General features: G+C 35.0%; 1 protein-coding gene and 1 long non-coding RNA gene across 5 annotated transcripts in view; both read right to left on the bottom strand.

The window, feature by feature from the left end:
* Positions 1-25,826, bottom strand: part of LOC134529026 (bicaudal D-related protein homolog) — a 234,327-nt gene that overhangs the window by 107,213 nt on the left and 101,288 nt on the right. The window lies entirely within an intron of this gene.
* LOC134529029 (uncharacterized) lies at positions 12,686-24,656 on the bottom strand. The gene is made up of 2 exons (XR_010074436.1): positions 17,572-24,656; positions 12,686-17,120 (listed from the first exon to the last, which is right to left on the bottom strand). It is a non-coding gene; the product is annotated as an uncharacterized LOC134529029 (long non-coding RNA).

Genomic DNA, 25,826 nt, shown 5'->3' with positions numbered 1-25,826 from the left:
GTTTGCCTTGATAAAGCCTAGCCACAGCTGGGTCAAGCCCCTCCCAAATCAAAATCCTGGATCCACCACTGGCCAGTACTGTATAGTAATGGTTGGAGGCGGTGATCGCCTTGAGGTTGATAGCCGGCTGCATTGGAAGCAACTGCATTGCTATGATGCACCGTACAGGTTTAACATGTTTGATAACCTTAGTATTTCAGAGAGCCCGCTACTCTTAAACGAGCTCTCTATAAAATATATAAAGTGTCATTTTATTACAGTCGTGTACAAATAAGTGTACTGAAGTTACAGTTACAATAACTAGATCGCAGCCAGTATCACTATTTCCTTCGTGTAATTATTTTTACAAATTATAAACGTAAATATATTTACGTTGTCATGGGATAGGAGTCAAATTATTACGTTAATAATTTTTCATTTTTACTTTTAGCACTACCTGCCATCTAGCGTCGAACGTGGAACTACATTGAAGTCAAGGAAGGAGGTGTAATTATTCATATAGTTAAGAGGTTATGGTGTGGTGGTTTTATGTTGATTCTGAAGTCAATATGCCTAATGGGACACACCAAATTAAAAACACTTAATTCCTAAACAAAGGGTCATTACAATCAGTACTGTACGCAGAAATTCATGTTGGGTGTTATGGGTGTTATGGGTGGAGGGGGAAGTAGCACCACTTCGCCCGCCGTTTCCTTTTAAATTCTATTTCGGCGGGAAGTTAGCATTTTATAATTTATTTATAATAATTTTGTGTGAGTGTGTGAGTGTGTGAGTGCGTGAGTGCGTGAGTGCGTGAGTGAGTGAGTGAGTGAGTGAGTGAGTGAGTGAGTGAGTGAGTGAGTGAGTGAGTGAGTGAGTGAGTGAGTGAGTGAGTGAGTGAGTGAGTGAGTGCACAACCACTCCATATTCCAGCATACGAAACTAGTTATAATCGCCGTTTAATGGCTGAAAAGAAAACAATGAATGACAATCGTAGAAATGTCATCTTATGCTTATCGTTTCATGAGTTCGAAATAATATCCTTTATTTTGCGCGATACCTATAATTTTAACTATATAATAATGTGCTACATTAGTGTAAGGTAGAAGGGAATCTTAATGTAATGTAGGCAAGTGAATTCCTGACAAATAAATTTAACCACTAATCTCGCAGTACGTTGTCGGTATTCACCGGGGTTAAGTATTCACAACTATATATTTGATTAATAAACAGTTCAGCGAACAATAATGACTACCCTTTAAAGCTCTCATAACAACAAACATATTAAATGACACTTAAAAATACTTTCAACATAGATATTTCAACAATTATTTACATTAAAAAAGTTTTAAATAACATAATAAGTAAAATAACAATAAAACCTTATAAATTTAACGTTGAAAAAAACAAGGAAACAGTAATAAATATAAGTACTCTACAAATTCAATATAATATTAAACAAATAATATTTTACTATTCAAAAACAAAAAAAAATCATTCTTTAACAATGTCATTAGCTAGGTATCAAGAGGTCTCTTTTATTATATTGAATTATACACATTAGTGATTGACGGCCAACTTCATCATTATGTCGTACCACACACAATTACAACGTTTGTTTAATCGACCTATTTCAGAGAACTCGCTACTTATAAACTAGTTCTCTATAAAAAGTTATTTCCAGTGGAGAGATGCCTCCGTCAGAGATACGTCTATTAAGGGTTAAATATATATAGCACCATTTTATTACCGTCGTTTACAAATAAATGTACTGAAGTTACAGTTACTGTAACTAGATCACAGTATCACTATTTTCTGAGTGTAATCATCTTTACAAACTAAATACGTAAATATATTTACGTTGCCAGAGGATAGGAGTCAAATTATTATGTTAATTTACTTTACATTTGTACTTTTAACACTACCTGTCATCTAGCCACTAACGTGGAACTACATTGAAGTCAAGGAGGTGTATCTATACATGTAATTAAGAGGTTATGGTGTGTATGAAGGTCCCTTTGTTGGGCGAACAAAGTATGTGAATAAACTGTGTGTAGTCTCTGTACTAAAATCGCACAAGACTCGACAAATAATCACAGTAACACCAGTAAGCGGGTTCGTTAGTCTAACTTGATTCTCAAAGCTGTAATATTCCACAAAATTAAGACTGGCGTTTGCTGGGTGCAAACAGTTAATTCAATTAAAACAAAAATTAATTAATTTGGTTAAGAAACATGATCAATGAATGAATAAAATTGAGCTATTGACGAGAGACTGAAATATATTAAAACACACACACTGCAATATTACTCATAGGCAAAAAATTAGAAAATTATAAAAAATGCAATATTTGAAAATTAATAGATTTTTTTTAATACCACTCATAAATTAAGTAAACATCTGCACCCAAAATCAGGAAGTATAATTGCACATATAAAATAATGCAACTGTTCGGAAGCAAGATGTGTCACTCAACTATGGTTGCGGATTAAAGAAAATGGGAAATTTGAAGGGCTATAAATTCCAGACTAGAGCCTATATTCCAAAAATGAAAAATACGGTTTATTATATTTGTCTGAAGATACCGTGTACCAAATTTCATCCAAATCTGAGATAGTGGGGTGGACAATGTGTATCTTGGATGATCTGGTATGGAATGATCCTGTAACAGTTCTTCACATGGGTGTTGCATTTATCTAGATATACCAATGACCTAGAATGTTAGCACGGTGTAAAAAAAAAAATTATTTTGCATAAAATGAAATGGAATATTAATAGGAAGTTAGTCAAATCTCGAAAAAAATTATAGAAAATATTTACTACAAAGATAAAAAACATATAGGATGTAGACGACAAAGAAAAATACAGACTTATATTTCGAAAAGGAATTTGATTGTAGAAATTTTTTCTACAAATACTTATTTGAAAAATTACAAAAAAAATCCTGCTTTAGGTTTATTTATTATTAAAAAAATTTTAATTTAGTTTTAAACAATAAATATAAAACCAAACTAGATTTATATTATATTTTAATTACACTCACTAACTTTACAATACTAAACAAAAACACCTTGCAGGCATTACAAAATGTGCTAGTTACATAATCATCAGGCCAATGTTGAGGTATAATTTGACTTTCATAAACTTAACAGATAATATACTGTAAGATACAAAAGCACAACAGTAACTTATTATTATTAGATAAATAATAACAAACAATGGTTTTATCCTGTAAAACACTTCCACCTCATTTAATTTTAATTGAATGCCCTCTATTTAGTATGAACACACAAATAATATTGACTTTCTGTACAAAAATTTTATTTCATTTATATTCAAGCAAAAAAAAACATGCACAATCACAGTAATAGTTCTAAGTGTAAAAATCATACTCTAAGAGATATTTCACAGATTTGCCCATGAAACATCTACTAAGATCCATGAAGTTTCGATAGAATAACCAACCATCAAGGAAGTTATAACGATGCTATTTTAGTAATAAGGTATATTAATTTGGAAAGTATCGGGGATTTTAGTATCAGTTATGGTATTGAAACATGATACACATGCACTATTTAAATGAACAGGTGTACTCAAAAAAACTAAAACCATAAAATTATATTTCATATATCATTATATCACCTTACACACACATATACACTACAAATATTATTTATTACACATAATAATATTACACACATAATTAAAACAAGACTTGCATAGAAATGAAGTAATCTAGGGTAATAGTCCGATGTCAGTATTGTTTCATTAATTTTTTGTATTAAGGTCATATTAAGCTGTGCACTTAAAAATATTTGTCAAAGTTGTCTATTTTAAAGGCAATTCAACAAAGTTTTTTTTTGTTCAATTCTTTGTTTATTTCATTATTTCTGTACGAGTTTTTACAAAATATTCAATGACTTCTGAAGGTCCATGCATCTGTTTAAAACTTTGTCAGTAACTATCTTGAATAATTGTGTTCTAATACAAAAAAAATTTTCCTTAAAATTCTAGAAAAATTTCTTTCAGAGACAGTTACTGGCCTTGTGAAACAAATTCAGTCCATGTTTCTCTTTTCTCATTACTCATCTTCATAGGAACACCTACATTAGAATATTGAGCTATAAAATATTGTGCAACAAATCCAGCCATATATGTCAAGCTTTCGTTTGTTAGTGTAACCGTGAAGCAGTTTTTCCTTGTATTAAAATGAAAATGTGTTGTTAAATCAAGAGAAGACACATCGAAATCGGGAACTTCAGTTTCTTCACCCTCAACAATCCTGTGTAAGAGCTGTGCAGTTGGGCAGCTCTCAGTATCCGCTTCCTCGTCACTTTCTGTGTTATTCATTCCAAACATCTAGATGAATGTTTTCCTAGTACATGTTATCTCAGATGGTACATTAAATCCAGCGGCGTAGGATGGCCATACGTATGACTTTTTCATCTAATAAAATAAATTTTCCAAACATCTTCGTTAATTTTTGCGCATCAATAAGTAACTGACACTGTACTTTCGTTTCAAATCTGAAACCAAGTTTTAAAGAGATTATTGTTAATGAGTGTGTCATTTTGAATAGGTACAATTGGATTTGTAACTAGCCGCTTGAATTGTTTATACCACTTCATCAACTTGTTTCAAAATTATATTTTGTTCATCTTCGTATATTTCATCAGCACATTTTCCTTTCTCTGCATTGTACAGACATGAATTAAATATGTCAAACCAATTATTTTAGTGATTGGAGCATCAGTATACAGCATAAATAGTCATTCTACCTCCATATAGCACTCATTATTATACACCAACAATTATAAAGGTTCGCGAGATGCAAATGAGATGGTAGAGCTTGGAAAGAGAGATCTGGCTACAACCAAGATGACAAAGTAAACTAAAGCGTGGAGGGGTAAAACCTGTGCATGGTTTTACCTCCCCTTCTGTTATTTTTCCATCACAATGTCTAATAGAATAGGTATTTTATTTTGGTTGCATGAGCAGCATAAAACACAATAAACAACATAAACAAACATAAAAAAATGTGATATATTAATACATATGCCATACAGGTATATTACTAGTTAGATCCAGCCCTTTTATTAATCAACATTACAGTTTTGGTTTCATATGCAATAGACCTCTTGCTTTGATATAAGTTGCAATGTCACGAGACGCGAAAGCTAGCCTGCGACAATTGTAACTACTCACCACTTGCATGTTCGCACATCCAAAATGTGCACGAAGCGAATTGATAGAGCCACAAGGCCTACAGCTCATTAATAAAATGTGTTAGAATGTCACAAGTAAATATAATGGACTGGGGCCAGGTAAAACTGTGGACCAGTGAAAAGAAGTTATGTATTTGTAAACACCTTACAAACTTATTTTGAACAAGTTTTGCCGCGTATAAATTTATTCATTACAGATGCATTTAATGTATAACAATATAACATCACTCATTCTTGCTATAGTATAGTAAGAGCAATGCTCTTATCAAGGTGTGGCGTGAAATGAAAAATACGCGTACAAAAAATGCTGCAATAAACTGGAAGCACATAGCCACTGGAAACGCTAATGTTGAGTCAAAATTAACCAGTTTCGAGCTACAAGTCCTTGCGGTGGGTGTTAGGCCTTGATTCGAGAGCTGGCAATAGTGGCCTAGATAGTGTTGGTTTTGTATGTTTACAAAATCATCTTGCGTAATGAAATAATTTTCACGTAGTTTTTTTTTTTGTGAAACTATACTTAGGAATGTTTAGTTTTACAGAACAGGACAGTAACTAAACTAAGGTAGAGTCAAGCACGCCTTACATAGGCCATCATTGACCCTTTCTTTAATGATATGTGACTAGCAAATTTAAGAGGACATCCCATGCATATATTCAGGTAGATTTGTGAAATTATATTAATGGTAAACTATATATTAAAGTTTTTAGTGTTATCAGCAGATTAATTTATTCCAAAAGTTTGTACACACTTCATAGACAACTATTTTCTCTAAATGTAATTATTTCAGTTATATGCGGGTGATTTGCCATATGCATGCATAACAAATAATTTGTAAAACATGTGCAAACGTTAAATGTGCATAACGTTTACATGTATACCGAATTTAAGTTTGTCTTTGGTGGGTGTAATAACCACAGCATCAACTTACTGATTTAAAACTACTTCATTGCAAGAATCCTTCAAACAACATATCAAACATTAGTTTTATACTAGCACCACCAAAACTCGATTAAAAAACTTTTTATCACTACCAGTGTATCATGACAAACTATAACATTGAAGATTCAAATTGTTCAATAGTAGAAGCACATGAAATAACATCTTGTTCACCACTGTAAATCTGTTACTTTTAAAATTTCTTTTAAGTATCAACATAGTTTCCTCTCTTAACCATAATTTGTGGTTTTGACACCTTGGAAACAATTCCCAAGGATTTTTGAATGACATAAATGCCTTCAGCTATGTCGAATATACAACTCAGTATGAAACACAATTAAATTTTTTAGGAACTAAACAAGGGATAAACACTTTAGAGTTATGTAAACACGTAAACTAAAAACCTTGTACTCAACCAACTGGAAAATATTGAGGGAATCTTGGAAGTGGTGGCTGAAGATGGTGTTATGAAGAAACCATTGCCAGCAGGTACATATCTACACAAACCAGGAGTTAATGATAAGGATTTTCTCGTCACTGTCAGAATAAACTTTATTAGTATAAACTATTCATTTACAAGTCATACAAACAGAATACAGTATACAAATTTTTTTTATAAATAACGTCCCAATCAAAACTAATTACATTAAGTTGATATGACATCTCAACATAATACTCTACAGAACTTTAAACAATACCAAACTGTATGTAAGAATGGCCAATAGTGTTTCTTTATTTTGTTAGTTTATCGGACTGCTTACATCAAAATTAATAATTTCAGACATGAACAAAAAATTTCTATTTGCAATGAAATAAAAAGTTTGTTGTTGTGTGTAATGGATGTTAAATCAAACACTACAAACAATTACATATAATGCTGCAACACCAGAGACAAAAGACCTGCAACATATGTGGACAGTACAAGAAAGAAAACACAACATGATACTTCATAATGTTTCTATATACTATATATAACTATTAAATGCAGTTGTTCTAACTAATCTATGATAAAACCTTTTTAACAGGTAACTGTATGAATGAAAACTAAACATTTGTGGGCCTATTTTGCCAGGGACAAGGGAAAAATATACACAATTATGAAGTACATGCAAAACAATATTTTTAACAGCCTTTATAAAAAATTATGATAATGTAAACCTTCCAATTTGACAAATGACAATTTTAATTTATGATGCTCTTAACAGAAACAATTAACCAGCTTTTTTTTATATATCACAAACATTTTTTCTTCTTTATTTTTAAATTTAAAGCAGAGGGCAGGTGTTAATTTTAATTGTAATACTATGTAAGCACTTCAGTATAAAATTTACAGAGTGTAAAAGGTTTTAAGTCAACTGTGCAAAAATCTAAAGTAATTCACGCAAACTTAAGTAACTGGTTCCAAATTCCTACCATGATGGCAACTAAACAATGCATAATTAAATGTTAATCAAGCATGTGCAAATGTTAATTTTGATTACTAATAAAAGTTAAATTAAAAATAAAAGTAAAGTAAAATTAAAGTCAAGTAATTACTATTTGACAAATTTAAAATAAAATAAATATAGTTAAAAAAAATAAAGAAACATGCTTTTAAAGATTATCAAACTAAAAAGTAAAAAATAATTTTAAAATTAAATTTATGACAATAGTATATAAGCAATACTAGTATAAATGAGAAAAAAGCTTGAGGCGCTTTGTGCCATATTTTTTGAATATTAAGCGCCCCATGCTTTTTTCTCATTTATACTAGTATTGCTTATATACTATTGTCATAAATTTAATTTTAAAATTATTTTTTACTTTTTAGTTTGATAATCTTTAAAAGCATGTTTCTTTAGTTTTTTTAACTATATTTATTTTTAACTTTTTAGTTTGATATTCTTTAAAAGCATAATTTTTAGTTTTTTAAACTATATTTATTTTTAACTTTTTAGTTTGATATTCTTTAAAAGCATGTTTTTTTAGTTTTTTAAACTATATTTATGTATAATTATCATAGGGAAATGAGTTACCGACACTACCTATTACCATCTGAGATAACTATTTGGAGTTGCAACGTCACAAAGAAATGGTAAAGTCTCTACGAATCATTTGCAGTTAGATGTATGGATATAATATTAGAATTTACCGGGGAAAAAAAAAACATTTTTTTTTTTTCGGCGTGGCCGGGAGTAGAACCCACGATCTTTGAATCCAAAAGCTGACGTCACAGAAGTCGCGCGCCTTAGACCGCTCGGCTAACGAACGTAATGAAATGGGTGGTACATTTTACTGTGATGAGTCACTCACTCTTAGTCGAAAGAGTTACAGACGGACAGACCAAGTTACAGACGGACAGACCAAGTTACAGACGGACAGACAAACATACAGGTGAAGCTAATATAAAGCATGTAATATACATCTTCCAACTTTACTGCTATTTAACACATGAGACATTTAAACTGTAAAAAACATCCTTGCATGAGAAAAGATAGCACAACAGTTTTAATTGTAGGGCACCATCGTAAACCAATCTCTGATACCAAAAAATAATTATAATCAATTGAAATTTGCGATTTGGCAATTAAAACTAGATCAATACAAAATTATTTCATGACAGATAATGCAACTAGTATAAAGTATTTGTTATTTTTACATCCAAGTCAAATTTTCTCCCAAACCAACAATACTTAATGTTCTTAAAAAACTACCAAACAAAATTTTTTTAATGTACTGTGGGCAAATTAGTAACAAATGATACAATGCAAAAACGTGCCTCAGGAAAATTTGGTACTACAGATTACATTTTAATAGCACCATTTTCAAAAGTAAGTTTTTTGACAACACCCATCTATGACGCACAAAATACCATTATTTTGAGGAAACTTATATCACCAAAGCTACCAAGTCTCCTAAAAAAATCTGTATTACAAACATCACCAAGAAAATCAGAACAAAGAAATGGTGCCTGAAGGCACAGACAACGCACCAGAAGTTACTACTCCACAAGGGGCTGATACGTGGCAATGATCATTGCAGTTTACCTTATTTTTCTTTTATAAGTTAGATGTTTTATTAGATTAGTCATGAAAAGATACATAACAAAAAATTATTATATTGCAGAATAACTAACAAAATAGTGAAAAAAATTTGATAATACAATCTACCACGCAAACATTTAGAAGATTGTTTACGTGTATCACATTTTCAATTTGCATACATCTGTGAAAAAACTATAGTTTCACTCCTTGTCTTTCCTTTATGAGGTATTTCTTAGCTTCTGTTAGCTGTTCCCTGTGTGCTACCTTTTTTCTATTGGCAGTTTCATTTGTCAAAATGTTAACTCACAGGAGGGGACATGATGCTGGCAATCGTTCATATGTTTACATTTTAAAATAATCTTTTCGAGAGGTCTATATTGCAAATTTCACAGCAAAAAAAGTTCTCAAGCAACATAAAATCTCGAATGATATGAAGGTTTGTTTCAATGCTAATAGTTTGTATGGTTTCAAACTCTTTTGTATTACATGCATAATGTTTATTCCTTTATAGGTCTATATTTTGCGAACATGCCAATCCTCATATGCCATGTCTGCTCTGTATTATTAAAGACCCAATGTTACGGTACATAAACTTGGTTTTTTTTTATCATACAAAATTTCTAGACTTGTCATAAATAGGTGCTGATTTCACTAAAAAACACTGGGTAATTAATAACTGTGTATTTTAAGTTAATACGTAAAATAACATATGCTAAGTTGCATTAAATTTTAATTACAAACTTAACTAGTAATTTAACATTGTTATATACTTAAGAAATATTTAGCAGCCAATTTTTTTATTAGATTTGTTTGGACCTAGTACGAATCACTGAATTAATTGCTGCACATTTATAGAAAGTTTGAAGAAGAAAAACATTTATGTCCAACACTTACTAAGTAGCTTAATTACATACTTAAATTTTTATCGTAAAATTTTTAAAGTATTTTGTCAAGTTTATTAAAAATTCAATGTAAATGCTTTATTGTTATTATTATTTCATGATATATGGTATGTTCAACAGAAAATAACTTGTTGAACTACATACATGGCTAAATGGTGATACGGTTAAGCTATTTTTCAAAACATAGACCAAAATTAACTTTATCTGATTAATGCACACAATTAAAAAGGACCAATTTACAGCACTTCATCTCAAAACAAATAACAATGCAGTAAAAATATCCATAAGCACTATCAAAAACTATACAGCACTAGCGATTTTAATCGTGCAGGTAACCAAATTATTTTACTACTGCCACGAGAAATTATAGCACAAAAAATTGTGTTGTCAATGCAAACACACACAATTTTTTTTACATCAAAAAAATTATTTGTATTTTTTGTCAAATGTATTAGCAGTTGTGAAAAATAAAGGATACAAGCATGGACTACAACAAAATACTTGGCAACTCTTTTGCCATGCGATAGTTACGACTTTGGAAAAATACAGTCAAAATCATGCACTGTTGCTGAATTTACTACTAAAAAGAATTTAAAACTCAAAAACATAATAAGTATAATGGTTTGTATAATAGAAGCTATTTAAAGTGAATGTGTTTGACAAATTGAAGAACTAATTTACAGTTTATGTTGCAGCTGCAATTATATCCTAAATACAGTAGAACCCCTATTTTACATTACCACGTTTTAAGTTTTCCCATTATTGCACCAGTTTATTTCAAGCCTGTTTTAACTTCATTGAAATGCAATGCAATAAATTCCCGTTGATAACAACGCACCTATAATTTGCTTCCCGCAATTTACGCTGTTTGTTTATGCAATACCTACATAAATTCCTTATTTCCCATGTTTGTCATGGATATCTTACCTATTAAGATATCACTATTATGTGGAATAACAAATCAACAATGCTGTTGAGAACACTAGCGCAGTAGCTCGTGAATTTTTCAAAGTGCTTTTTCATTAAAAACTGTGCTGACAGGCTGCCAACACTGGCCTAATAAAGGCAGACGTCAAGAAATTGTTAGTAAGCTACGCTGACGGTACAGTTTATAGGAATTCCTACTGTTCAAATCTAACTCATACAATAAGGATTACGTACTATATACATTTCCGGTATTAAATCTTTGTCAACATCTGTTCAGAATAACGTGGTCGGCAAAAATAATATTGTGAATAAGGGAAAAGGTTGGTTTTTTGCAGTGAGTAATTAACTGTGTTTTTATCTGTACGTATTTTAACCTGATGGCAGCATAGAAAAAATGGAAAACATTTTCAATTGATGAAAAAATCAACTTTTTAAAGTGCGTGAATGAGCACCAAGGTACATTCGTTTCACACCCTCAGAGGTTAGGCGTGCCAATTTCAAATCTCAACACAATTGTGAAAAATCATGAAATGATTGAAGAAAATGCATCTCAGTGTGGTGGTTTTTCTAAGAGAAAATACATTTGTGCATCAAAATATGAGGAACTTGCAGTACTTTTGAAGGAATGGTTTGTGGGTGCAAGGGCCTCGAATGTAGCCAGAAACAGTGTTTTCTTGAGAGGAAAGGCGCAATTTATAGCTATGCAGTTAGGAATTAATGATTACATTGACAGTTTCAAACAACATACCTTTTATATAAAGCAGTATGTGGAGAAAGTAGAAGTGTAGAAACAAGAGCAGCTTCACAAATAAATACAAGAATATGACCAGAAGGGCATTTTTAATGGAAAAAAAAAAAACAGGTTGTTTTATTCTCTTCTCCCAGACAAAACACTGTGTTTAAAAGGGGAGCAATGTCATGGTGGTAAATTTAGTTAACAAAGGCTCACAGTTTTGCTAATGAGCAATTCAGATGGCAGTGAAACACTTCAACCATTGGTGATAGGAAATGCACAGAATCCAAGGTGTTTTAAAAATATAAAAATTTGCCAACAAAATATTTGGCAAATCAAAAGACCAACATGACATCAAAAATATTTGACAGCGTCTGCATGCTCTGGATGCAGCAATTGGTGTTAAGGGGAGAAAATTTTTGCTGTTTCTTGACCAGTGCCCAGCTCACCCTCAGGATTTAAATTAAAGGAATATAAAGCTTGTTTTTTCCCCCAGCAAACTGCACCAGTGAGCTTCAGCCTTTGGACTTAAGCATCATACATGCCTTTAGGTGGAAGTACAGGAAAAGGATTGTCAATACATTTTTAACTCTTGGATGCTGGCAAAATCCACAAGAAAAAAAATCAATATTCTGGATGCAGTGCATGAAATTGCCTATGCATGGAAACAAGTTACATCAACAACAATTTCAAATTGTTTCAGAAAGGTAGGTTTTCCAAGTTCTAGAACAGTGTGTACTAATGAGGACAGTGGAACAAGAAGACAGTGTAGAGGAAGAAGACGAAGAAAATTCATGCCAACATTGACAGTCATGTGCAAACTAAAGAAGAACAGTCTCTTGATGATATTGTCAGTTTGCACATGAAGGAAAAGCAACCTGATGGAGATGATGGTGATGGTTATGAAGTGTAGATTGACTGAAATTGTATTTTAAATTTTTTTGAGAAACCTTGCTGTATTTTTTGTCCTTTGAAAAATATAACTTTTACTTTAGTACTTTCCTTATGTTTTATGACATTATTGGTAATATTATTAACCTGTAAATATCATATTATGAAATGAAAATTTAAGTATGAAAGTATGTACATAGACTTTATGCTTACCTATACACTCTACAGAATGTAAATATGGGACTAAAGTGTATAATTATTTTTTTTATATTTGCTTCAGAACCTAATAATGAATTATTGTGTGTATATCAGGATACAATATGTTTAGGTAATATAATATCACAGTTCTCCGAGAGAAAAAAGGATTTTTCATACATTTCCCTTATTTTACACTTTCTCGCATGTCACAACATTTTCAGACACCCCTTTCAATAGTGTAAAAAAGGGGTTCTACTGTAGGTGAATATCTAGGGTTCTAAAATAAGTATCTCCATTTCCTCTCTAATTTGTAAATAGTTGTTTTGCAAAACATTTCATATTAATGGAAAATTGATTTGGTTGCCTAACCCTACAAATTATACAATTACACAAAAAAACTCTTAGAGACAATTTCATACTATTTTGAAACGAAACACTGCATTAGAAATTATTTTTTAGAATGGCACATGCATATGTACACAAAAAATGCCATATTACTCTTGATATAAGTAATGTTAAATCTATGTACAATAATGCCATGAAATGAGAAAGTATAAGTAAATGTATAAATACAGTCAAACCACATGTTTACACTATTCAAGGGAGTGTCTGTAAATGTAAACTGTGGGAAAAGTTTCATGAAGTTATTTTTTGCTCAGAGAAATGTATTATTATTAGAGATGGTGATTTATAGCATTTAAAATAATAACATTTACCATTTTGAATTTGAATTTTAGCATTTTGTAGCATTTTTAAAAACAAGATTTAGCAAATTCTCTCATTTTATATTACTGAAGAAAAGTATATTTTTAAAAAGCATTAAATAATACACATATTAATTATTAAAAAACTCAGAAATAAAGATCTAGCACAACTACAAAGATAGCCTATCTTGGCAGGTTTCCAAACAACTTTTTAGCACTTATGAGTGCAATAAATTGAATACTTAAAATTACAATAAATATTTTTTAGCCGTGTTCATGGCCATAGTGATGTAGAGTGCACAAACAATGTTATTGAAACTCGTTTTTTCAAATTCTTTTGGTTTTCGATTATGCCAGAAACCGTTGCTTGCCGTTTTACCGACTTTTTTCCTTCATCCGATTTCTCGGTGAACCTTTTTTTTTTTTTTTTTTTTGCAGCCTGATGTCCCTCAGATTTAATGTGCTTTTCAAGTACATAATTTTTTTTCCACTCCAGACGGCAATTACATAAATTGCACATTAAAATATTTGTATCACTTTCATAGAACTGTTCACTTTTGTATTCATTTATGCGATCGCGAATGGAAATTACATTTCGTCCCATTTTTACCACGAGAAATAACAGTATACAACACATTCACGAGTATGCACGTATTTGTAAACACACCAACTTCCACAGACAACACAAGAACTAGGCTTTCACGTGAAACACAGACAGAAAATGGGCGCGGCGAAGCAGAGATGTCGCAATATGGTGGCCTAAAAACTTGTACTCTGCAAGATTCTGGACAATCTTCCAGCTAGTTGTTCTTTGCTTTGTTTACAATAGCGAGGCACGGATGGCCATTCTTCATTCAATATTTACGAACAATAGTGTTGTGAATGACGTGACAATATGATACTTGTGCTCAATACGCCATAAAATGATGGTTTCTTTTGATACTGAACTGAAACGAAATACAATCGGTAAATAAATTGTGTAGAGTGAAGACGAATCTACGTTTTTTTACCTTGATTTCGCATTTATCTCGGACTAGTCTAGATTTCGCATTTTATAGCGGAAAAAATATAATTTAGCATATTTTTGCATCTATTTCGCGAAAACGAAAAATCACCACTAATTATTATAATAATTGAACATACCATACTCTTATATTAATTAAGAATGTGAAGCACATCTAAATAGAATAATTAACATTAGAGTCCCATATTTACATTCTGTATAGAGTATAGGTAAGCATACATACAGGTACATACCTTAATTAACAATTCATAGTAACATCAGACACCTGCACGAATGATTTTCTTTGGAAAACCACCACACAGAGCACCAGTTCCTTCAATGATTTCAAGATTATTCACAATTGTTACAGGCATCCCTAACATATTAGCAATTAACACTCTGGTGCCTTTGTGCTCATCCAAACACTTTAAAATGTTTAGGTTTCCATCAGTTGAAAATATGTTCTTTTTTACAAGCTGCCATTTCGATAAAATATGTAAATATAAAAATTCTGCAAGTTTCTCACAGTAGAAGAAAAAACTTAACAGTTATTTACAATAAAATATGTTACAGATAATGTTATTTTTAACAGACAGTTCTATTAACTGTAATGCTAGCATCACCTACTAACATTTTCATGAAGACTACCACTATTGGGCCAGTGTCGGCAGCCTGCCAACATAGTTTTTAATAGAAGAGGTCATCGAAAAATTCAGGCACTACAGCATTAGTGTTCCCAATACCATTATGGATTTGGTATTCCACACGAAAGTGTTATCTTCACCATGTACGATGTACATGACAAACATGGAAGTAACAAATTGTAGGCAATTTGTAATCATTGGTCATTTTTTGCACTGCGTCAAATGAGGTTAAAAACAGGAAAACATTAAAGGTGGTAATGTAAAATACTGCCTGGCTTAGTTCTGAAAGTGATGCTCAACAACCTGGGCCGCAGGTTCTCCAGCATCACCTACAAGACTTTCTATTGGTTCGCCAACTATCACATCTGGTTCCAATATTCTGTAGTGGCTCAGCATGTTGCTGAACACAGCACAAGACGCTACTGAGCGCCCTGCTGTCAAAGGGCGGTCCTTCACGACTCCACACGGTCGCGGGCGCTGCAGTGGACCGGAGTATGCCGCTCCTCTGCAGAACTGGCCTCAGCGTTGCTTACTGGAGTCGGGAGATGTGGCTCGGTACAAGGCTGAAATCACCTACAAAATAACATTGGTGGAATAAATTCATGGCTATCCTAGTATTCACTGCAATCATTCATAACAGTTAACAACAAATATTTATGTCTGTAAAATATGAATAAATACCCCATTTCCAGACTAATTTCAATTTATAACATCAAATTACTTCGGAAGTTATGAATCTCAAACATAACCAATGCAAATCATGAAATACATTTGGAAAATTAGTGATTTATATTCAGTAACTATGAGCAGTTTCAAGTGCTTGACTTGCAATTCAAAATAAACACTACGCTAAGAAAGTAAAGAAGACTAGCCAAGAATTCAAATTGACTGCCCTCAAAGACTACTTTCTGAATGAAACAGAATCAAATGTCTATCATTTTAAGTAAGTAAACGGTTAATCAACTATCGCACAACTTTTCGCTGAAAATACATATTCATTTTAATGGGTTAGATACAAGGAAAAGGGCTATTTCAGAAAAGAAAGCAAACAAAAATCTGAAAATGCATTTTCTTAATTACTGACAATTTTTCTTATCATTCTCTACAGGTGCACAGCAAAACATTAAATACTTGCTGATAGTTAACCATTTTTATATTAGCTACATTTAAAATAGTGTACCTGGATGTTTAGGTTAGGTTAACTACATATGAAATATATATATCGTTAAAATATTATAAAATCTTGTTAAGTTCCTTATATAACCAACTGAATTTTTAATGTATGTAACATGAACTAATGTCCACATGATTTTACAGTATTTATGTAGCTAATATAACCCAGTCAATGTAAATGGTTAACTACTAGTAAACAACTTAATACCACAATGCCCTTTATGTAGGGAACTTAATGTAGTTTTTATTATTTTTCAGATGTGAACCGCTCCTCCATAATTAATGTCAGTAAAAGGTTTGTATCACGTATCCAATTTCATCCAATGATTCTGTATATTTTGATCCTATGGTAGGTGATGCTTGCTGTTTTCATTTTGTATGTTTAAAGCTTCCTGGGTGTAACAAAAACTTGTATAACTACAAAGTTGAACCCAAAATAAATGTTCTTTTATATTTAACTTAATATTATTATCCATTATGATATATAACATTTTTGTCTTATTCAGGATTTTTTGACCTGCAAAGTTAAAAAAAACCAAGCATCATGTATCACAAGATCAATATTTACAGGATCATACCACCAGGATTATGGGATAAACTTGGATACGTGATATGGGAAAAAAAAACTTTACAGTCAAATGTATTTAGGCTACAATGAGAAAATTAGTGAAAGTAAATGTTGCGAATATACTTATGGTCTCCGCACTCTCTCTTGTTCTTCGAAGGTCTGCAGGTATCTCATCCGTTGAGTTGCGAAGTCTCCACTTAGCAGCTAGCTGACCTGTGACACACAATTACCCGCTGCAGTCTGGCATACTGTCAGCACAAAAACTTAGCTAAACCTTATAGCTACTAACACTTGTAATTAATAATTTGAATTTTATTACATAAGTTATTGGCAGTCAAAGCAATAAGCTTAATGAAACCAATGTAAACACTAACTTTTCCAGACTAATGAATTCCCACAAATTGAAGGGTGATCATTTAAAGCATTGGCTCCCAATATTGTGAATAATAAATGAAGTATGAGGTTTATTTTTTGATTAATACACATTGTTTCAGGAATCTAAATATTTTCAAAGTCTAAATATTTCACATATTTTCGCTAACCTAACCTAACAAGTCATTCAAATTATTTATAAAACCACCTTTAAAACTTATAAAAAAGATTTTAATTTCTAGAATGTGTGTAGACCTTAGAGTGTGCACTGGTAAACAATGGCTTCGCTGACCTTCAAGATGTGGTCTCGGCACTTCACTCAGCTCCAAATTCATTATAAAAAGAGTTCTGAACTACTTCCCACAGCTCAAATGGGTTCAAGCTGTCTCGTAACCGCCGGCTATAGGCGATACATTCTCGGTCTGTTACATTGACGACCTTCGTATTATTTGCTGGACTAAGTATTAAACCTCCAACCCTTCAGATCCCACGCACCTAAAACAAATTAACAGTAGTGATTTCAAATATGATACATTTTCGTACATTGCACGTATTAATTTTATATATTAAATAATAAAAGCCACAAGGAGGTTTGTGTCTCAATAGTTTCATATAGTGTATATAGATTTTATTCGAATATTACCTAAGTTTTAACAACAAAACGTTTTTACAAACATCCAACGTCATCAAGAAACTATTTCTAACAGCACATTAAACCTTTTATAGGTTAGTTTGCATTTGTTGACGTTTATTTGAGGAATGTGAATAATTGCAGGATTATAAAATAAGCAACCAAATAAATTCAATGAGCAATAAATATACATATATATAACCTAAAAGACTATAAGTACAATAAATAAGATATAATTAAGCATAATCATACCTTGCTTTCTCGTTTTCTTCCACTCCCTTCCGACGAAGATTCTGCATATGACGGCTATGATGAGTCCACAGGTAAACCATCCCGCCGTATGTATGACGGGGCTGTCGTGGCTGAGGCGTCTTCCAGGAGGCGAAAGATAATCCATGCTCGCTTTTAGTGGTGAAGTGTCATACCGATGACACGTAATCCCTACGAAGGGCGATAAACATAACTGTGTTCGCCCTGCCGGTATATTCTTGAAAGCACACAAGGGGTTTGCATTACGTCCTGGTCTTAATTTCTCCGCCATATAATATAGCTGCCCTATGCACAACGAAAAGACTGCGCGCCTGAGGAGATGTCCATCAAGTTCTGTCCCTACCCGAACACGCCCGAATATTCACCTTCGGTCAACCTCGGGTTTTGTTTTATTTTTTCGCAGGAAAAATGAATTCAAATATTAAAAGTGGTCGGTTAGGTTAGCTACATTAAAACACTATACACGGTTAGTTAGGTTAGTATAGCTACATTAAAATAAACAGAGAAATATAAATAGGGCCTATATATAAATAAACCCGAGGTTGGCCGAAGGTGAATATATTCGGGCGAGTTCGGGCAGGGACAGAACTTGATGGACATCTTAGCCTAGTACACACTAATAGACCATGTTGCGCGATTTGTCTACAGACCGTATATAGACGGTCTAGAGATATGGTCTATGTGCACCGTCCTTCGTCTCGTCTAGCATCCACACTAAGATTTGAATTTCTCGTCTCGTCTCCGTCAGTCCATCATGGAGGACATTGTTTTGTGCGGAAAGAGTACCTGATTAAATTGCAAGCGAAAGAACGCGAAAACGTAAACGTTGGTGGACGCATGAAGTGTTCGCAGAAGGACCTAGGTTCGGTAATACGTTATTAAATAAATTAAGACTGGAAGACGCTATGGTTTTTCGAAATTTTACCCGGCTGACATCTGCTGAATTTGAAGATTTGCTTCTGAGGGTTGGAGGACTAATAATGAAGAAAAATACAAAATTTAGAGAAACTATTCCAGCTTCTCTTCGACTGGCTGTCACCCTGAGTTTCCTCTTTCAAAAGTCTCATGTACACCTTCAGAATCTCTAAGCAGGCAATATCGCAAATGGTACCAGTGGTCTGCGAGGCCATTATCCAGTTTTACAATACTATTGCTCTTTTTTGAACCTATGTATAGACTACAGAATGCTCTTAGTACACTAGTTGAACCAAAAATGTTGTTATACTTGATACAAGAACTTTTCAATCAGTCGTATTCAGTCTATGGTCTCCCATTCCAATCGGGAGACCATAGACCTGCGATTTTTTGCCTCGCAACAGACTCGTAGACGGCGATTGGTCTATAGACATGTCTACATAGACAACTCTATACATGTCTCAGAGACAAAAATCGCGCAACATGTCTACTAGTGTGTACTAGGCTTTAGGCTTCCCGCGCGCCAGTCAACAAACAGCCTTGCTCTCAGAGGCGATACCGCAATAGAAGCACCAACTATTCCCGCCTCACCGACACAAGCAAACCGCTGACTCGGCGGGCCCCTTAATCTTGAATTCCTTAAACATGACAATTTTTAATAAATATCTAAATATATTACCATGTTATGTCAAAAACCCATTGTTAGGTGCCAGCAGTGCTGATAAGGTCTAAGGACACAGCCAACTGTCTGGTTAGATGAGAGGCAGGGGCTAAGGTGGTGACTATGCTGGGTTGGTAACCCTAGCCTCTGATCAAAGGGGGGAGTAATCCCTTGACAGTTCAGTCTTGATTTACTTTATCTGGAAGTTTAAAACTGATCTACCCTAAAGGGTGCATATTTGGAAGGAGTGGTGAAGGATGCCGATCTTCGGGTTGGAAAACAGTTGTGTTAAAATTTATGGTCGGGAGTGGGTCTGACTCCTGTGTGGGAAGGTGACGGAGCTGTTGCCAGCTCTAGTATCCAAGACAGGACCCAACGCTCATGGAAAAGGGAGTGATGCCAAGATATAGCTTTTCGACACTACTGAAAACCACAGCCTCCATTTGACACCGATGAGTGATAGAAAGATCTGCAAAAGAGGACCATATCGGGGGAACCCAGCCTCGGGCATCCTCATTTGCCGAAAGGGTAACATTAATGGTGGATGGACGGAATCTGTGGGCAACAGCAGATGTGATAGGAACCTTTCTGGGAGTTCGACTGCTGAGCCCTGGTGACCACTGAATCCCAAAAGCCTGTCTCACAGTGAAGGGACGAAGGTATTGGTATAGGAAAGGTCGAGAAATGCTGTTGGGTCACCCGAGCTGTACCGGCTTTGACAAATGGTCGGGGGAACTATCCGAGGCTGCCGAGGTGCACTGTGTTCTGGGGGCTGGCGGTTGGTAGCGAGCTGTACACCACCCACCCAATAGTCACTAGAAGTTGGTAGTAATGCGGGATTATCCTTCTTTGTAAACGGATCCCCGCTGAGCTTTCCTACAGTATCCCAGTATCAGGTTGGGGAGGTCTCTCACTCGGTGGAGGTGCTCCAATGCTTGGAGCAGGGTTCACAAGCCATAGCCAGGATACCACTCCGGCAATAGCCTGGAAAGTTAGTAGAGGTTGGATAGGCCCCAACTAGAGCACGGGTTTTCTGGGAGATTTAGGAGTCCCAAGATAATGTGGTGAATAAGAGTAGGCACCAGCAGTACTGAACCTAAGAGTGTAAAGCATAGTAAATTGACTGGTTAGCTGAGTCAGCAGTGGGGTTCCTGGTGCTGACGATGCTGCGATGGGTAGCCTCAGCCTCTCATCATAGCCGAGGCACTAACCAATCTCCCGAATGCAATTGGAAGAAGCGTATCTTATTCTGATGCGAGGTTCACTGCCCCCATCTGATCTAGGCTCTGGTTGTCTGGGGCTGGGATTTCGGTGGATGGAGCCGGCCCACGTAGGGTGTAAGGCTAGTACAGCTGGTGGTTGTGAGCTGGAGGTAGGGGGGCCAAAGACATGCTCCTAATATAGGAATGCCCCGGTGGGGGCAGTGTTCCACGTAAGAGACGATGCCTCTTGCGCCTGCTGGTGGTCCTTGTCTTGATAAGATCTCGACTGTTTGAATCGAACTGGTGGCTACCAGGATTCTACCCTTAAAGGCACATATGCAGGGACCCAGTCCAGTGTCATACATGAGGCGAACATGGCCTGATAACATGTTAAAAATTTATAACTTATCACATAAAATAAAAATAGTATATATTAGTGGGACCGAATAGCTTTTTCTTGCTGGCCACTTTTTTGGTAGTATATATACGATTTAACAGCCGGTAACTCTTGTGGACGAACAAAGTACTAATTAAAACCGATAAGCTGTGAACACAGCTGTAAATGGAGCAGCCAGCTCTAACTGCTGGTGAGACTCGGTTAATGCACCGTTGGTGTTTTGTTTGCGCCCTCCTTTAGTCACATGCTAGCAGGAATACGTCTCGAAAACTCGGCTCGAGCTTTATCGCAACCACAGTCAGCAGCGTGTTCTTTTCCAACAACAGTCACGTCTACTGTTCGGGCACGAGCTGGGGATTATTTCCATACAATCCGCTGGTTTTTTTTCTCCCCCCTCCCCCTTGTTTCATCAGTTCATTGCGGCAAAGTTCACAAGGTACTTTCTACATCCTCAGGCTGACTTCCCTTTATCACGAAAGCTTGTTATATCTGCGATATTGTCGCGCATGCTCATGAGACACCAACTAACGAGGATGTGGTGGCGGCATCACTCGTGATCGCGAGAACAAGCGAAAACAAGCGAGAACAAGCGCCAATAACAGTCGTTCTCTGGAGATCTCCAGGTGTCGACACACATTTACAAACATTCAACATTCATAAATGTGTCCGATTACGCATTCATAATCACCTTAATTCAAGGTTTATTAACGAGATTGATATATGATCAGCAAACATTTGTACATGGAATAAAGAAATTTGCAAAGTTTACAAACAGGTTCTCATTAAAGTGCAAATCAGTAGTATGTATTGATACAGAACTTCTGTGTGCTCTCATACCATGACATGATTAATGGACTCAGTAAGTTGCGCCCACTGCCGATATATGGCACTCCATGTTAAAGAGTATCTAGATAATTGTACGCCAATTTGCTGTGCTAGTAGCCAGTCAACCCTAGCTTGAAACTATATCTTGTAATTATAACTTGACATTTCCCGGTTCAAGTAATTACAATTTTCCTTAAGTGTATTTACCGAAATAATGTAAAATAACAAAATCTTGTAAAACTGTGCCATTTTTTTTAAACATTTACAACGTTGTCTTTGGCTAGCACAATTCATTTCAGATTCATTGAGTTTCAGAGGATTCATTTCAGATTCATTGAGTTTCAGAGGATTCATTTCAGATCAGGCTAGACTATGCTTACCTTTATATAATCAAGCTTTTTAAAGTTCTCATTGATAACAAAATCACATTTTTTGGAGGGTTGCATGTGTTTGGGTAAGCAATTCTTTATAGACCTGTCTTAGGGTCGTCAAGAACATATCAAGGGCAATGTTGTGTGTGCGCTTCAAGTCTACTCTGCTACCCTATGAATCCGCAAAATAATCAAGCCACTATTATTTGACACTTCCTGAAGGACTATAAAACAACTGACCAAATCACGTGCGACCCGGAGAGAAAGGAGAATGTGTCTACAGCCAATGAACACCTGACATCGACTTGATGCAGCACACATTTGTGAACCCTAGCACAGTGTCTATTAGTAAAAGCCAAATTTGACTGTCACAAAAAAGGTTTTGCGGAGAATAAAAATCTACATTGTTAAAATAGTTACACAACACACACACACAGTGTCTACATTTACTAAATGTTTTCATGGGCATGAAAAAAATATATATTCCCTGTCTTGTCATATATATTGTTAGTGATACTACTGTAATAACGTATTTCAAAAACAGATTCAGATTATAAATGAAAATATAAAAGTAGAAGTTCTGGCGGTTCCCTTGATCCATGGACTATTCGCCCGCAGTAGCTATTGCCATGGAGAAGTAGTTAACTTCAACAATTCAATAGCCGTTTTTTTAAGACAAGACATCATCGCCAACAATACAAAAGCCGTTGTCCTAGAACGTTTTTAAAATTCGCTAAAAAGGAATGAAATAAAAAATGACAAGGAGCAAACGAACCTTCCAAGGAGAATCCATATCCCAATATCATATCTCTATGCCTCGCCTTCTACGTGCTACGCTAACTACAGTCTGGCAACTCATTCCTTTATTAATAAAAACATGTTAGCTTAACACCGCCTTCTAAACCCCCATACCACCCGACCACGTGTCAACTGGAATAATGGTAATAAGTATAATGTGTAATGAAGGGCACACTGGCACAGGGTATCATGGCTGGTTTGACCTCCAATTATATGTTCCAGCAACCTCTTCCAGCGATATGTTCCAGCTATATGCTGGAACCAATATATTTTGTAATCATTCAAAAAATAATGTAACATGTTTATAATCAGTATACCCAGCTGTGTTGCCTTAACTTGCACGGGGCAGTTTCACCATAACAATTGCAGTGTTTGCATTTGTATGTTCCATCACTGTTAATATATGTGCTAGTTTCTCTTGATATTGCTGCCAATTTTTTAACACGATTTAAAGCAAAATGGTGTCAATTGCAAATTCAATACTGATAGTCGTAAATGGACGTGCCGAGTGATGTGACACTGCAGAAGAGTCGTGTGTAGAGTTAGCTAATAAAGAGCATATACAAGCTACTCCAGGAGGTGCTGCTAGTGGCGGAGTAAGTGGAAACTACAAGGATATCCAAGCGGAGAATGTGCAATGCAATAAAGTGTAAGAATTGAGCATATTTAACCTTGTATCGAAATCTTATTTATAAAATAATTTATGTCAGTAGTAGGGGGAAGAATCCAACACAATCTTTGTTTTTTTCTTAAAAGTAAAACACGAAAACACTAAACTGTTGAGTCGAACAAAACTTTTCTTAACCAAATTGATTAGTGGTCACACCACTCGCTCCTACCGAGGCGATCCGAGTTCGCTTCTTGAGGGGTGAAATCCGGATAAATCACAGGTGGGAAACGTGGCGGATGTTGCTGTAAGCTGGTGGGTTTTTCCCGACAGCTCATAGGAGGGAAAAAACTACAACCAATGTCAGAATCCTTTTTTGTGTGCAAAGACATGTTTTTATTGGTTCGTGATACGAGTCTATAGTGAATTTCAGGCATACCGAATTCTACAATATTAATGCATTGACTAGACAACTCCATTTTTCTAATCACATTGCCATGAACACTGTTAAGTAGGCTTACTGTAAAACCGATTTTCTTTTACGTTTTTAGCAAATATTGTAGTAAGAAAATATCGGAAACTCAGATCTTTTAACATGGCAAACGCTGGCGACACCAACTTAATTATTATGAAAAATGAACTATCTTCAAACATGAGATAGATCATACAACTTTTAACAATGAAACATACCTACTTAACTTTAAACCTTAATATATGTGAACCGATTATTGCGTAAATAATTCTGTGAAACGTGATAAAATTTATAAAAATTTTATTTCCTAATATAAGTGCTCAACTGAATATATATACATACACACAAACATAATGTATTAATGAAAACTCCAAAAATTGTATTTTTGAGTACCAATGTCCTGGAAAACATCCATTAAGTGTTTTCAATATCGCTAAACGAACAAACCATTTTCAAAAGTATACAGCATTTCAAATGTAGCTAACCTAACTACATCATCTGTTCAAAACCGAGAACTATTGTTAAATTATTTGAAATATCGCAATGCTATTTAGTTTAGCAGCCATAAAATATAATTAAAATAACTCAAAAATACAATTATCGGAATTTCATTTAATTTTTTTATTTTTAGAAGAGCACCAATTCTAGAAAACTAGTATGTATTTAATATTGCCGTCACCCGCGGTCTTGGCTTCGAGACCTGGGCGGGGCCTAGTGGGGAGTGGTGGTGTGTGGGTATGTTCCGGTGGGCGCCAGGCTAGCACAGTCGCTAACCAGTGGTTTTGGGCGTGGATACTTTCTGCCCCGGCGTGGCCCACTAGGCCTTCGGCTGTGATTGAATTTAAGAGGGAGGTTTTCGTAGAGCTAGTTATCCAGTACTCTCCTTACACAATATAGTACACTGATCCCTAGCTGGATGGGGCAAGCAACACTACGAAAGAACACAATTGATTACGTTACTGGGTTTTATTCGGGGCTGACCCCTTTTGCGCTGTGAGCACTGAGTTACACGTTACAGTTCACACAAGTTGAGAGGCACTATACTTTACATTATACACTTGAAAGTTCCGCCCTTACGCCATTTCCGCCCATAGCAACGGGGGGAAGGGGGGTGATTGGGGGCGGCCAATCCCGTAAGCTTAGTTCTTAGCAGCGGCCGGGTCACTTGTGTGAGCCGCGGTCCGTGTTAAATTACCTGCGAATGCCCATGAAGTTAGCATCGGCACTTGTGTGCGCGATGTTATTACTTGTAGTAAATGAGGGGCGGGAGTCGGCCCGTACCGTGAATAGACACTGCGCGGTGGACCGGAGTCGCGTCGCCCAGTTTAAGTTGGAGCGGCCGGGTTAAGCCCTACACCGTAAATGAACGCGGGCGCACACGGGAAGCTGAAAAAAGAA

Source organism: Bacillus rossius, chromosome 2 (assembly GCF_032445375.1).
Source record: "Bacillus rossius redtenbacheri isolate Brsri chromosome 2, Brsri_v3, whole genome shotgun sequence".
In the NCBI taxonomy this organism is placed as follows: Eukaryota; Metazoa; Arthropoda; class Insecta; order Phasmatodea; family Bacillidae; genus Bacillus; species Bacillus rossius.
The sequence above is the reverse complement of the archived record's forward strand: the minus strand, read 5'-3'. Positions and strand labels throughout refer to the sequence as shown.